This window comes from Gastrolobium bilobum, unplaced genomic scaffold (genome assembly GCF_033153095.1).
Source record: "Gastrolobium bilobum isolate Gb01-03AN ecotype WA unplaced genomic scaffold, APGP_CSIRO_Gbil_v1 utg38165, whole genome shotgun sequence".
NCBI classification, from domain to species: Eukaryota; Viridiplantae; Streptophyta; class Magnoliopsida; order Fabales; family Fabaceae; genus Gastrolobium; species Gastrolobium bilobum.
This window is the reverse complement of record NW_026897238.1, coordinates 243573-260352: the sequence shown is the minus strand read 5'-3', so window position 1 is coordinate 260352 and position 16780 is coordinate 243573. Positions and strand designations below refer to the sequence as shown.

Sequence of the window (16780 nt, the reverse complement as noted above, 5' to 3'; positions counted from 1 at the left end):
AGGATTTGATCTAGATCAAAGAAATGGGTTGCTCGGTTCATTTCAATGGACACTCAGCAACCCGTGAGCCAACCCGTTGGCAACATTTTAAGCTAACTCGCGAGCTTTTTTGAGCCAACCCGCGAGCTTTTTTTCGAGCCAACCCGCGAGCTTTTTTTCGAGCCAACCTGCGAGCCAATCCTAACCCGGCTCGGGTCGAGCTGGGTTGGATTTTCTGGCTCATTTTTTTTCGAGCCAACCCTAACCCGGCTCGTTTTTTTCCGGTTGAACACGAGTTGGGCCGGGTCGAGCCGGGTTGACCCGTTTTGTCAACCCTACGTGTGAGCTTCTTAATTGCATTACTCGTTGCAGATGCAAGCAACTGTTTAAGAGGTGTTGCTACTACTGTGGTGGAGCTAGGTAATTGCTGATAATCAGTAACAACACTAATGGGTTTCTACAGTGTTCGTTTAAAAGGTTGCGGTGAAAATGATGAGCGCAATTCCTTATGATGTGCTCATAAGCAATTGCTAATTGCATAGCTTGATGAAAAAACTTCGGGGTTATGAAATTGGCTTGCTCTCTGAAGATCAACATGCAACCCCGAGATAAAGAAACTGGCTAGTATCTAATATGAAAATTTAGTGACCTGATTAATGAGTGCTTCAAACTGACAAAAATAGTAACTAAGAGACCCAGTTTGGAACAATTTGGATAGAACACCCCTCAAATCCATATAACCCTCTACCCTAAAACATTGACGCAGCTATTTTCAATTCATTCCAAGTACAAACAACACTCCCTTTGTAAATCCACTGAAACCATGGGGTTACTGGACCTTCCATCTTCAAACTAACGAGCTACACCTTATACTCCTCCGGAACTTGTAGATTGAAGAACATTTATGTCTTGAAAACCATGCATTTGGATTTGACCCATTGAATGATGGTAATTCAAGACACAAAAACTTCAGTAAAGAGCGAGGGTCGTTCGCATCTCCTCGAAAATTTGAAGGAAAAGAAAATTTTGGATCCGTAGTCGAATGTGAGATCCTCAAAATCGAAGGGTCACGAGAACGTTTTTCAACCCAAGAACAACTTGATGAATTTGTTGCAATTGAGTCGTCAAGGACGTTATATGAGTCGGATTCTCCTCCCATTGCTGCTCCATACGAGCTTGACTTTCCTGAAACCTTTGCTCCATGCATTGTTGGTAAGCATCATGAATGCAAAAAATGTTCCAGATGAAAGCACCAATGATAAAGCCTCATGGCTTGAGGCTATGAGAAAGAGAACAAAAAAAGAAGAAACTGAATAATTGATTTCTTTATTCGATATAAGAAAAAGGCTACAGTGCTCTCTTTTATACACTTAGTAAAAGGCTTCTACTTCAATTACTAACAAAAAAAAAATGCTTCTACTTCATCTAACTACCTGAACCACCCAATGACACTTCCTTTCTACAATTGCACTACACAATGCGTCAAGCCTCCGTAAAGTCCCTCCCTAACAAAAAAAATAATACAATTTTCATTTTCGTACTTTACAAAAAAAATATACATATTAATTCTTTTTTAGAAATTATATTATGTTTTCGTTGAATTTTTGAGGAACCACATTTCAAAAAATTAGGATTATAGAAGTATCAAAAATTAACTTTTTATTTGCAAAGGACAAAAATAAAGACTGTATATTTTGTCAGATATCCAAAAGGAATTTTACTCTACTATTATTAACTATTGGACATTGCCTGCTACCCAGCATGGGGCACCTATCGTCCTCTTTGACGTCTTGACTGTAACAGATGTGAATGGAACAGCATCTGATATTGTTCAGCTACTGCACTTTAATTACATAAAGGACAAAATGGGAAAGATGGAGATTATATTGACAGATGGTGTTTAGAGTTAATCGACTCATTTCTACGGTGACAACATTTTTAAGTTCCCCTAGGGTTTAAGTTTCTAAACTATTACTACGATATTTTAGTGTTAGCATTGTCTGATGCACACTATTTGGGAAATTCCAATCGATGCATTCAATTCTTCATCCGATTGTTCCAATGATATAAAGGTTACGGTTTTTCAACAAGTAATTAAACATTTCATAGGTAAGATTACAAAGCTGACCTCTTTTTCTTATTATATTTTAGCAAACATATTAACTTTTCTCATCTCAAATTGGTGAAATTTGTTCGGCAATAGTGCAATACCATTATACGACGGAAGCGTTTGGTATATGTCATTTTTCAAGATTTTCAGAAAATTAAATTTTTTTAATTTAAATTTTTGATTATTATCATAAATAAAAATCAAAATTCTCAGACAAAAATAATTTCTCCTCTAACAAACGCTTCTCGTAATATTCATCAATCCGTATATGCCAAAAGTAGAAAGTTTAAGAACATGTTTGTCAGCTACCTAAAATAATATTATATTGTTATAAAAAAAAAAATTATATTAATACCCGCTAACTGTTTATTGATTTACTTTTTTTGCATCTCAATCTCTCACAGCCACTACAGCTCCCTCATCATGACTAGATTTGAAGTGGCTTTCATCGCTACCCCAGCCCTCGGCAACCTTGTTCCGATGGTGGAATTCGCTAACCTCCTAACCAAACACGACCCTCGATTCTCTGCAACCGTTCTCATCATCAACATGCCACAACGACCACTCGTCAACACCTACGTCCAAGCCCGTGCTTCCTCGGCCACTAATATCCGATTCCTCCACCTTCCTACGGTGGACCCGCCCACACCGGATCAGTACCACTCCTCCGTCGCCTTCATTTCCCTCCTCATACAGAAACACAAGCACCACGTCAAACACGCACTCCTCAACCTCATGCCTACCGAGTCAGCCTACGACTCGGTTGACTCAGTTCGACTCGTTGCCTTGTTCGTCGACATGTTCTCTACCACCGTCATCGACGTCGCTGCCGAGCTCGCCGTCCCTTGCTATCTCTTCTTCGCGTCGCCGGCGAGCTTCCTCGGCTTCGCGCTCCACCTGCCCCTAACCGAGTCGCTCGACTCGGAAAAGTTTGCGATCCCGAGTTTCAAAAACCCGTTGCCCCGACCCGTTTTGCCCAACCTCATCTTGAAGGAGGGAGACGGGTATTCTTGGGTTTTACATCATGCGGGAAGGTACAGGGAAACAAAGGGCATTATCGTAAATACATTATAGGAGCTTGAACCTCACGCGCTTGATTCACTCCGCCGCGATTTGAAATTGCCACCCGTTTACCCAATTGGGCCGATTCTTGACCTTGATGGGTCGGCCCGATGGGACCCGAACGCGGCCCAATATAATCGTATCATGGAGTGGCTGGATCAGCAGCCTCCTTCGTCCGTGGTGTTTCTCTGTTTTGGTAGCATGGGAAGCCTCGATGCGAGACAGGTGGAACAGATAGCGATTGGGCTTGAACGGGCCGGGGTTAGTTTCTTGTGGGCTTTGCGGGAGCCTCCTAAGGCCCAGTTAGAGGACCCAAGTGAGTATGCAAGTCACGAGAGTGTGCTGCCGGATGGGTTTTTGGAACGAACGGTTGGGATGGGATTGGTGTGTGGGTGGGTCCCACAAGCGAAGGTGCTGGCCCACAAGGCTGTGGGGGGTTTCGTGTCGCATTGTGGTTGGAACTCGATATTGGAGAGCTTGTGGCACGGCGTGCCTATTGCCACGTGGCCGGTGTATGCGGAGCAACAGATGAATGCGTTCGAGATGGTCAAGGAACTGGGTTTAGCAGTGGAGATTAGGTTGGATTATAAGTTGGGTGGGGATCTGGTGCGGGCGGAGGAAGTTGAGAACGGTGTGAAGTGCCTGATGAACGGTAGTGATGAGATCAGGAGAAAGGTGAAGGAGATGTCTGACAAGTTTAGAGTGGTCGAGAATGGTTCATCTTACACTACCCTAGTGTCCCTGATTCAAGAGTTGACGAATTAACCAACCCATGTTATCAATTTATTTTCTTAAGGAAATTATATAACTAGTTTTCTTATTGTGCTCATGTGAAACTTTGATATCAATTAATTGGGTTGGGCGACGCTCGATTCTTGTGTTGGAAATGATGTACCCTAACATGGTCGGGTGCATCATACATCCCATGTTACTAATCTTGGTATTTTGAAACTATCTTGACATAAGTTATGTCATTTTGAAGAGAGAAATAGACACAAAAAATAAAAATTATAAGAGAAAAAATGAGTGATTTTTTTTTTAATTTATATTTTAAATAAAAAATATTATTTTGTGTATATCTCTCTTAAGATGACATAACTTTATGTCAATTAAAATTATAAACATTTTTCCTTTATTTTATTTTTATTTTTTATTTTATTTTAATAGTTTTTGCAGCATGTTTCTGTGGTTTAGAATAACTTTATACTAAGTTGTTCTTACATTAAATACCAGAAAAAGAAGAAGTTGTTCTTACATTTTTTCTGATGCTCCGAAGTGTTCTGCATAACTATTCCGCAAGAAAATCGAGTTCTGCGTCACGGGTTATAATAAAATCACATCTTCAACAACTTTATGGTATTAGAAATGCATCACGCATTTCTCGTTCAAGGCATAATGGACTTTGACCCAAAAGTTTCTTTCATGGTATTTTGAACATTTTCTTGGCATGTCATATTGCAGAATAGCTGTCCGCGTCGATGTTTTAGTGCGCTTTTTATTGCTGATGCTGAGTTTACAATGATTGCTTGCAAAATACTGAGGTTTTTCCTTTTCATATATTTTGACATTATTTCTTCACATGGTTCACGGTTCAACTACTGAGTTTTTGGGTATATTCGGATATTTATTTGGAGAGTATGTTGTTTTTGGTTTCCTAGGGACTAGGAATAAATTTACTTAAGCCAAGTAGCCAGCTTTAGCGTGATCCATGTGAATATCCTTTATTTTAGCTACATCTGATTGATGTCATATTGTCATGTTTGCACAATCATCATTTTTTTTTCCTTCTTCAATGGGTTTATGATACTGACTGGAACTATTATAAGTCTATCTCCTTTCCTTTGCCTGAGAAAAGGCAAGGTGGTCTGATTTTGCGTACGGTGAGAAATATAAACGTCCATTGGAGCTGCAGAAGACTTGTTTAATGCTTGTTGGATTCTGTCTATTCCCGTTCTTATTCCCCATTTTTATTTTAATTTAATCAGCAAGCATTTTTTGGATTTTTATTACCTGCTAGAAATTCCAAATAGTTTTCTGGTCCAGAGAATGAGCCCATGAAATTTAAACAATAATCAATTAAATTATTTATTTTTTATTTATCAATTTAGATTATATTTTCTTAGAGTGTCTTAATATATTATTATACTCTCTCTTAAAGAACAATGTATGTCTTTTTTTTTAATTTCAAATTTAAATTCTTTTAAATTAAATATAGATATTTTTATAATTATAATAAGTATTTTTAAAAATAAACATTCATGAATTGTATTTAAATTTAGATTAAAGCTCCATTTGGGTCCCTAACAAAAAACACAGTCTTCACTGTAGTCCCTTACAAAAAAAAAAATTAATCGTTTGGTCCTTTAAAATTCAAAGTGACTCATTTTAGTCCTTTTGAGAGATTAATGTGGATCTTTTTTGAATTTGTGAGGATCACGATTTCAACTAAATGAGTCCACTTTGAATTTTTTAGAGACCTTGGGATTAATTTTTTTGTAAAGGACAAAAGTTGGGACCGTGTTTTTGTTAGAGACCCAAAATGAGTTTTACTCTTAAATTTATTGTATTTTGTTTTTAAATTTGTTATAGACCTGACAAAGGTACACATTCTAGAAGACTCAAGAAGGGTTAACAGCTAAAAGAATATTCTTTGCTACAGTAATGGATCAAGAATCGAGCTCTCATTATTTCTAAGAGGCCTAGAATTCCACTACTAGTAGGTAACTCATCTACAAATAAAGGATTAAGCCAAAAAGGTATACATATTATAAACCCCCTCTCTCTTAACTGTCAGTGTACACACATCTCACTCTTTGGCTATGCTGTCAGTATTATTGTACACAATTACCTGCCTACCTTCAAAGATATCTCCTTCATAGATACTTGAGAGAGGGAACATAGAATGTACAAAAACATTGACAATCTCTGATTGAACATATCTGTCAAAAAGATAGAACATTGGCGTTATTTGTGAGGAACGAACCCACGACCACGTGGTATGCGATGCCGGGTTAAAACTCAAAAGACGAGAGACGCTCTCACAGATACTATACAGCGAAATAATCTGAAGTCTAAATAGAAATCCAACATTGCGTGAACCTTGGTACGAAGCCGTGTTCAAAGAAAAGAGCAGTACATGCACCAGGGCATCAAGCCAGGTTCAGGGAAAATAGCAGGACATTGTCGTGATCTAAAATGACTTTGACCAAGTCGATACATGTAAGCTACGATAAACCAAACCGAGCCAAAAATTAAAAGGTAGGTGGAAACGACTCTAATCAAGTCCTCATGACGCCTTAGCAATTGAAACTTCAGCAAAAAGCCTAGTTAAATATTATAAAGTCACGGTTTATGAAGCCGGGCTAGAAAATAGAAGGGGGGAAACCAAGTTCATACATTTAAGACTTGCAAATCAACTTGATAAAGTCACTGCAAAAGAAGCGAGGCCCAGATATGAAAGCCACCGCAAAAGAAGCGTGGCTCAAATTCAAAAGCCACGATATGTGAAGCCGAGCTCATATAATAAAGTCATCGCGAAAGAAGTAGGAGCTCAGATACTAAAGCATCACGACAAGGGGAGTCGGACTCAAAGAGGTGAATTTTGTAACAGCCTGTTGTACACCGTTATTGTTAACATTGATTATGATATTAAGCGCAGTTACAATCACATCAATTCATTTATAAAAATGCGAGTAAACTTTTTCCTTTTTATTACGCGAGCATTTAAAACAAAAAAAGGGTAATAAATAAAAGCTATGTCCGTAACTGAAAACTCTTTGCAGAATAATTATTTAAACTACCTAACTAGAATATAACACTTCTCTCAAGTCACTAAAAGGTTCCCATAAACTCACTTAGCCTAAATCTCACTTTTACGTTTTCTACCTATCCAAATATAGTTTGGTCTTTTTTAATTACTACATAAAATCTGTAAGTTGTGTGCTACTCAACTTTTAGTATGTTATTCTAGACTTAATTATCTTTCTAACAAGCTATCACACGAGTTATAAAGTTCTCGTTTGCTTTGGTTATCGTCGTTTGAAGTTGAACAAGCAAATCTGCCAACCAACCCCGAACAGGGCTCCAAACAGCCCTCACTCTCTCAATGATTCTGGAAAATCCACTCATCCAATTGCTCTTAAATTTTTATACTGTCAAACTAGACACCTCAAAATTCAATCTGACATATCATACACCTAATTTTTCCAAGAAACGAAGCGGAAATAAAATTCCCAAAATCTACCAGAAGCAGTCCCCTGCACAGGGGCATCCAGAGCAGTTCATGCTCTCTAGCTTCTACAAGGCGGCGCACACCTCCTATGGTTCTCAAATTTTGACACAAGGTAGTTGACATCTCAAGTTTTGAAACAGTGTATGGAAAGTCCTTATTGGACTTTTGTGGAGGGAGATATACACTCTCAAAATTCACCCAAATTCTGCCAATTTCTAGAAATTTCGCCAGAGTTTCCTTTGTTTTTCCAATAAATTCCATCTTTGAAGGTGTGTTATCAAATCTCAATTTTGTACCTAATAATCATTGGTGGCACTCAAAAACCAGCAATGCCTTGGTGCTCTTACAACCTTTCACAATTTATATCCAATTTGATCAATATTCATAATCCATGCTTACTTTCTCAAAGTTAAACTAATTTCAATCACAGTATTCATTTGCATGCATCTTGAAACATAAAACATAAATCAATCCTAGAATAGGTCTATTGCCCTTTCATCATATACATATGCTTCCATATTACATCAAGTCTCCATAATACAAATTACAACTTCTTTACAAATATTACAACAACCTTAAAGAAACAACATAAATATACAACATAAATCCTCCAAATAAAATGTGGTAAACATAAGCTAAACTTAAGACAAAATATGGCATGAACATCGATGATACAATGCATAATCCTAACTCTACATACAGTGTTCATGCCCTAAGTCTAGCCTAGGCCCAATGGCCATAAAATGCAAAATAGCTCAAGTCCAAGCTCACCCTACGGGCCTCTTGCCCGTCGCTCCCACACCACTGGCACTACCTCAAATAAAATCCCCAAAGCGGGGTAAGATATACGAATATATCTCAGTAACCCAGAGGTTCTGGAGATTACTCTGCCCAATGGCTCACTTCGATGCATATCAATAATATAATACAACATATAAAACAGGATAAAGCAAGGAATTTAGTGAAGTAGGGAAGCATAGAGAAACAAAATACGACGAAGCTGGAATGGTCAATGCCAAAGCCACGCAACGTCCGGCCTATTGGCCTCGACATATAGCCTACGGGTTTCAAACTAAGGAGTGTTCCCAGAACATCAATCGAGGCACCCTCCATCCATATACACCCGAGACTTCCTAGTGTGCTCCTCTACGGATGACACACCACGACCCCATGTCAACTTAAACTCCCTCATGAAGACCTATCCAGTGGAAGTCCGTAACGCCCGAAGGCAACTGTCTATTGACCAGAGACTCGGTACATCCTATGTACCACTAAACATAAAACAATGCATGAACATGTTATACTACATTACTAACATACACCTCCAACCACTACCCTCAACGGGCATGGTGGAGCACACATGGGGATCAAACCCCAGTACTAAGGGATTACCTTAATAATCTCCTCCGCCTGATAGCTCCCAAACACAATATCACCAAGCTTGGTTCACTAGAAATGCCTACACATAGGCCATTTCCATTTCAATTTCAACCAACCAAGATATATGCAAGTTTATCAATTATACAAGCATAGATTCAAGACCACTTACCACAATCCCTTTGGTCCGGGACCAAAGGCAATCCACCAAGCTCACGGTTCCGAGTTCAATTCTGAGGGAGGCAACCTACAATGATCACTCAAGGATCATCAATACAGGGTGCAATCAACTAAGATTACAAAATACCAAAATCCCCTCTCCCACATGGTAGGTTCGGCCAATATAGGCTTAATTTACAAAATATTTTTCTTTATTTTCTTTTAATTTTTCTTTAGCATCCCAAGACTACCACCACACCATTTTAGGTCTCACTTTCCATCCTACACCATCACAACATCTTTTTTCTAATTATTTCCTCCAGGTCCAATGTACACTCACACACACTCCAAGTATTTTTCCTTTGATTTTCCATGCATCCACTCATCACACAACACCTCTAAATACCATTTAACAACACAACACATCAATTGCATGATTTTACAACATCACACTCCAATTTCCCCAATATGGTTGAATTCTATCATGTTCCTCAACCAAGATTATCCAATCCAATTCAACATCCCCACACATCATACAACCCTATTATTCACTCATACAACCATTTCACAACTCAATTACACAATCATTCAACACATCAATTTCACAAAGTCATGCATCATCAACTCCAAAATTGGCTAAGTTGCCAAACAATTCACCAATAATTTTTATGACATTAACCACTCTAGAACATCATTCTAAGTCACTTTCATCTAATACACAATTTTAATTTGAGCTCTCTAACTACATCAATTCATTCAAAATGACTCTAGGGTTCATTAAATTGAATTAATTAATCTAACCAATAGAATATGTTGAAACTTACTCAAAAGCTTGGCCTAGGACTCCTCCACAACATACTAAAGCATTGGAGGATCAAATAACTCCAAGAGTACAAATCTCCACACTCTGGCTACTGGTTTGGGGGGGATTTTCTCTAAATTTACGGAGTTTCAAGGCCCAAGACTATCATGGTTGTGTTTGGATGATGATTTTCAACAACTTTGGTGACAAACTTTGGTTGATTTAAGGTAGTATTGAGTGAGTTAGGAGAGAAAGAAATTTCAAAGAACCTTGGCCATGGTGGGGGGAGGGGGGAATCCGCGGGTTTATGAGAGAGAAAGAGTGAGGGTGATGATGAATAGTGATTGAGCTTAGGTGTCTTAAGCTCACTTAAGTGGGGTGGATCCCACAGCCACCTCACGCGATTCAAATTAATTAAAATCTTTCGCCTATTCCACTAAACGTTCGTAATTTCATAAATTATTTAGAAACTCTAATTTTTAACATTAACCATTGTCCTTTAATTGTCCTTGATCAGATGAATCTAAAGTTTTCCGGTCGTTCGGAGAAATTGCAATTTTAAGCTGTTATGCGAGTCGTGGGCACGCTTCCCCAAACACACTATTTTTCATCAATTTTTGCCAGAAATTGTATTTCCTAATCATATATACCATTTATAACTTATATCCAAACCTAGAGCTCAAAATTCATTCGACACGCTTTACGGTACAACTGTACCGCGGTACTTTTACTCTGTAAAAACACTATTCACCGAATTTTCAAAAACTTGCCTAACCACTCAACTTTTCGTTCTGAGTCCATTTCTAGGGTTATTTTTATCATTTGAGACCTCTTACTCAATTTTACTTTCCTAGGGTTACGTGTTTGGCTAATTACCGTTTTACCCTTCCTTTCTATTTTGACCTTAAGTTCACGATTTTGACTAATCCTATCCTTTAATTCATATTTAATATATTAATATATGTTTTAGAAATGCGAGGAGTTATAAATTTCGTCAAAATGACTTTGATCAAGTCAAAATATGTGAAAGACGCGGCATGTGAAGCCAGTCAAAAATAGAATATGATATCACTATGAAATTCTGACAAAACCAAGTCCGAAATTTATAAAGCCACGACATGCGAAGCTGGGCTAAAATAAATGAAGGAACCAATAGACGCATTCGTTAATATGACTCCGCACATAAGTCGAGTCCTATAAAATAGAGCCATGGTATGCGAAATCAGGCTGATATAATCATGGAATTCCATATATATAAATAATACGACCTTGACTAGGTCGAAATAGAAGCAACGATATGAGAAGCGGGGCTAGATATTTTGAAAGCGCAAATGACTTCCTAAAATTTATGATTAACAAAGTTAGGAATAATCAAAATCATGGTATGATGAGCCAGACTAGATATACACAAGAACGCATTCGCGACATTAAGACTTAGGTCAAAGCCAGGTTAACAATAAAGTAAAAACCTCAACACCATGGCAAGGCTCATTATAATCAATGCTCAAGATGCTATCAAAGTCAGAATTCAGCCAACTCAAAAGAGGCCCGGTGTGTGAAACCCGACTTAAATTGAACAAAGATCCACGATTACCATTTCTAGAACCATGCAAGTCAAAAAATTAAAAGACCCAGAATAAATCCGATAATAGCTGTTACAATTTCAAAAGACTCTCAGAGGTCCCCAAATCAGCAACAAGCAAAGTACAATATAAAGTTGGTATTTCGACATATGCTACTTGTTCGAAATTTCGGACGTAGACCAATTTAGAGCTCGGATTAAGGAAAAATGCTAGAAGGTCAGTACCTCGGTTAGCCCAAACAATGTAGTGCAGAGATATGCGAAAATGAACAAATAAAGTCTTCTAACAAAAATGATCCAGTCATAACCGAAGCATAAAAACATTACAACCCGACAGCTCGAACTTCCAGGCTGTCAGACTAGGGGAAAAGGTAGGAATGCAACCATCAAAATAGAACGATGAAAGACAACAAAGTTGAGATTTCGACAAGGTAGTCAAAGAGCAAGATCAGCCAGTCTCGAGCTGGATCTCGGCCAAAAAGGTCGAGGGAGGTATACCGAAGCAGCATATTCAGTACCCGACTCACTAAGCCCAGCGTAAAAAATATCAAAATATGAAAGAATGAAATCCAGAACACAGATCAACAAGAATCCATGGATTCTAGCTAAAACATCATAGTTCAGAAAGCTCGAGATAAGACCCTAGCAAAGAGGTTAAAGGAAAAACTCTTCCATTTCTAATAGAGACCTCGATCATGAAAGTTTGACCAACAAGATTATAATTCAAGATGCTTCACTTTGGACACCCAAGCTCGGGTAGGGAAGCAAAGGAGAATGTCCGAGGTAAGAATTCAACACAACAAGATGGTTGAAGCCATACACCACAAATTAAAGTAGTGTTGTTAAACACGACCCGGGCATCGACCCGGTCGGAGTATTGAGTCACTGGGTCACTGGTCAGACCGATTGACCCAGATATATATAAATATATAAAAATATATATAAATATGAACATATAAATTATATTCTCTATATCTGAAATGAATTAAACAAGGTTCACTAAATAAGCTAAAAAACATGAAGCATAAATAAATAAAAATGCATGTTATTACTATGTCAATTTAAATTGCAACTCAGAATCCCCATGAACATACATCTCAATGACATTGAACTCATATTTTTCAAATTCAACTACATTAAAATGACATATGTCACCATCTCTAATTTATTATTCCACAAATTGCTTCAGTATTGGAAACTAAGGGGTCATTGTAGAAGAGTATAATAGCAAATAAAATTACAAAAAGTTTTTAAAATGAGTTTTACATTTTTTTTGATAAGATAAAACAATTTTTTTTTTTAAAAATGCATGACCCGACCGGGTCGCCAGGTCACTGGATTTGGCCGGTTTTGTCCGAGTTTTGACCGAGTCGATGCATGACCGGTCCAATGCTTGACCCGAACCGGTCTGATGACCGGTTCACCGGGTCCCAGGTCAACCCGGCCGGGTTTTACAACAATGGATTAAAGGCCAAAAAGGCTCGAACCAAGAACATGGTGAATGCGACCAGAAGCGGTGCACCGCAACCCAGCTATATTTGTTGGCTAAAACTAAAGCCTGACATAATATACACCCGGTGGCCTAGACAATCAAACTACTGGGCTGTGACACAACTGTTATGGACCTGACAAAGGCCCACATTCTAGAATATTCAAAAAGGGCTAACAACTAAGAGAATATTTCTTACTATAATAATGGATCAAGAACCGGGCTCTTTTATTTCTAAGAGGTCCAAAATTTCACTATTGCCATATAACTTATTTATAAATAAAGGGTTAAGTCAATAAGATATACACATTCTAAAGACTCTCTCTTACCTCTCATTGCGTACAAATTTAAAAGTATCCCTCAATGCTCAAGATATTTGCATGTTTATGGCATATAAATCCTTTTTCTTATAATATCCAAATTTAAATAAAGATTATTCAGTAATGTTATTAAATAAGGTCACTTCGAATAGATGTGGATTATAATTCTATCAATTATTTGAATAATTAACTGAACTATTATGAGCTTAAGCAAACTTTGTATCTATACTAACTCAAAAACTAGCCTGCCCTTCACTTAATTACTGCAACTAGACTTTTATTTTAATATGCTTCGCTCAATTTAATGTATGACATATATTTTAAAGGTATGTTTTCTTTAATTAAGTTTTATAAAAAAAAGGAGAAAAAAAATTCAAATGTTTTTTAAATGAGATTTTATTCATAAATTATTTTGAATATAAAATAGAGTAAATACTATTTTTGGTCCTCAGCAAATTTCAAGATGTCTGCTTTAGTCCCTAGCAAATAAAAAAGCTCATCATGGTCTCTAAGAAGTTTAAAATAGACCCATTTTAGTCCTTTTGAGGAGCTAATATGAGTCTTTTTTGAATTTGTGAGGGACCACGATTTCAACTAAATGAGTCCATTTTGAATTTCTTAAGGACCACGATGGGCCTTTTTATTTGTTAGGGACTAAAGCGGGTATCGTGAAATTTGCTAAGGACCAAAAAAGATATTTACTCTATAAAATAAGTTGATTCAAGCACATATTTAGAATTATTTATTTATAGACTTTTCCATGTACCAGCCGATTGTTTTTAAATATACAAAAATTACTCATAATGCAAGGCCATTATGGCCATACGAAGATTTTATTACATTATGCTATTTGTCCTAAATTAATAATTTTTTATTTACTTTAAAATATTTTTTGTTTCTACAATAGATTCATAGCTTAATCCACTGTGCATAAAGTTGTATAATATTTAATGGATTTAGTATATCTCTCCCGCATATAACTTATCTTTAGTGAGTTTAAAACGACATTATTTTGCGTTAAGAAAAATATATTTTTGTAATTTTAATTTATTCTAAAGTTATATTAGTCTTTATCAATTTATTTATTTTATTTTCCAAACTCAAAACGACATCATTTTGGGCTAACTAAAGATAATTTTATCTCATTGGAGAAATACTTTTCCCATATTTAATAATTTATTATTAAATCATTAGATAAAATTTAAAATAAATTAAAAGATAAAAAAATACTTGAAATTAATATATATATATATATATATATATATATATATATATATATAAAATAAGTTGTAGTACGTAGAATAAGAATGAATAGATTAAAAAGGAAAAAAATTAAATTATAAAAATGATATGTATGATTAATTCAAAAAATTTGAATTTAAAACTTATAAGCGAAGAAAAACTAAGAATCATGTGTTGTATTCAAGGGAAAAAAACACTAAAAAAGTTGAACTACTAAAGAAAAATTTAATTAATATATAGAAGATAACAGAAATAAAAATCCTTGTATCATGAACTGTAGTTCTACCTCCTCATGCGGCTTACTCATAAAAACATAAAGGCACGAAGTAAAAGGAATGGTCATTGACCAGATTAATATTTCCTTGCCTTTGTTATACAAAATATATATATATATTTCCTTGCCTTTTCTTCTTTCTATTGGGACACATGCACACTGTTATCATTGGAATAAATTGAAGCTAATGATCATAGGAATCAGGTTCTTTGCCGACACCAAGGGCATACCAAGAAACCCTTTAACGACTATATGATAAGATTGGTTCCTGAGTGGACGATGGTGGGACTAAACAATGGCCTACCACTTTGACATAAAAAAGAAGATATTATTACCATCACTAAAAAAGGTTTTGTTATTATATGGTAATTTGATGATACGTAATTCATCTATGAAATTTGATTAATTCAAAATTTACTATTCTTGAAGTGTAGAATTCAATAAATTCCAGAATTTTTTTATTGTATTGACTTAACTAGCTTACATATGTATTTCAAGTAACTTATTAATAACCGAATTGCCAATATAAAAGCTAAAAACTATTATTGCATAAGTGACAATTCTACCTCAAGAATTTCACTTGGGCAGTAGTAAATTTTGGACGGATCAAAATTTCATACAATAAGTCTTACTAGAAAAAACTCATTTCAGCATACTAAAAAGGAAACATAATTATAACTAATCATCAAAGTGAAAGATTCCGAGCATGCAATTTAGGAACGAATTGAGAATACTCTTTATTTTCTTCGGTGGTAACACACTAGCTATGACATGTGCACAAAGGTAATATAGCACTTGATATGCCACCGTCCCATAATGTGACCACTATCTGTGAGGAAACCAAAAGAAAAAAAGAAAAAAAAAAGTTGGTCACGGGCAAAAGCAATGCCTTAAAATATTCGAAACGTTGCAGGCAGTGTGGGGACAAACACAAACTGCATGACAAGAGAAAAAAGCCACCGCAACGGGAAAAAGGTTGATTCATCAAACCTTCCATGATTTTCTTACATGGCCCCACCATCTCAAACCTCGGCATCTCATAGCCGAAAATGTTCCTATCATCAAGGACAAAAAAATACTAGTTTTGCTTGATGATATATGTCAAAAGTAGGAAAAATTTTCCATCATATATTGTTACTTTGTATTTTTCTTAAATTAGTTTAAATTTTTAATTTATCAATTTTTTGTCATTGTCCTAGTATATTTAATTATTTATATTCCTCAAGTATGAAACTAATCAATTCAAGATACCGAAGTTGTTCCTCATAGTTTTGTACTTTTGGAGTTCAAACTTTAAACGTTGTGAAGTTCTCCTAACTTTACTTACCTTAACTCAAATTTACTTATTACTTGAGTCATAATTTATCATATGTACAGTGTTATTCTCATAGTGATTTTTTTATTTAAATTATTTTCTTAATATAACATAACTGTTAAGAATATTAATTCTGTGAATAACGTTTCTGTCTTTTTTCATTTCCTCTTCAATGAGGTATAAATATACAGAGGTATTAACAACTTGTAACATAAAAATAGGTAACATCCTAACAACAAATCCTAACAGATTTCAGAACAACTATGATGGCTAACAATATGGATCCTATCTACAGTAACAGTAATTTAAATTTTATATTTTCAATCAACACTCCCCCTCAAGTTGGAGCATGAATATTTGTCATTTCCAACTTGTCAATCATTTCTTCAAAGATTTTCCCAGAAACTGCCTTGGTCAAGATGTCTGCAATCTGATCTTCAGATCTTACATGAGGAGTTTGAATGATCCTACTTTCCAGTTTTTCTTTAATGAAATGCCTATCCACTTCAACATGTTTAGTTCTATCATGTTGAATTGGATTATGAGCTATTTCTATGGCAGCTTTATTGTCACAATACAAATTCATGGGTTGATCATAAATAATTCCTAAATCTGCCAAAATGCTTTTAATCCATAAGAGTTCACAAATACCATATGCCATACCTCTGAATTCTGCTTCTACACTAGATCTTGCCACTACCTTTTGTTTCTTACTTCTCCATGTAACTAAACTTCCCTCCACAAATGTGAAGTACCTTGAAGTGGATTGTCTAGTTGTCTTGTCACCAACCCAATCTGAGTCCGTATAACCTTCTATGCAAGCTTTGTTGTGTTTTGA

General features: G+C 36.0%; 1 pseudogene; it reads left to right on the top strand.

Moving 5' to 3' along the window:
- The first annotated feature begins 2509 nt into the window (after window positions 1–2509).
- On the top strand, window positions 2510–3916 carry LOC133305101 (UDP-glycosyltransferase 43-like; annotated as a pseudogene).
- The last annotated feature ends 12864 nt before the right edge of the window (window positions 3917–16780 follow it).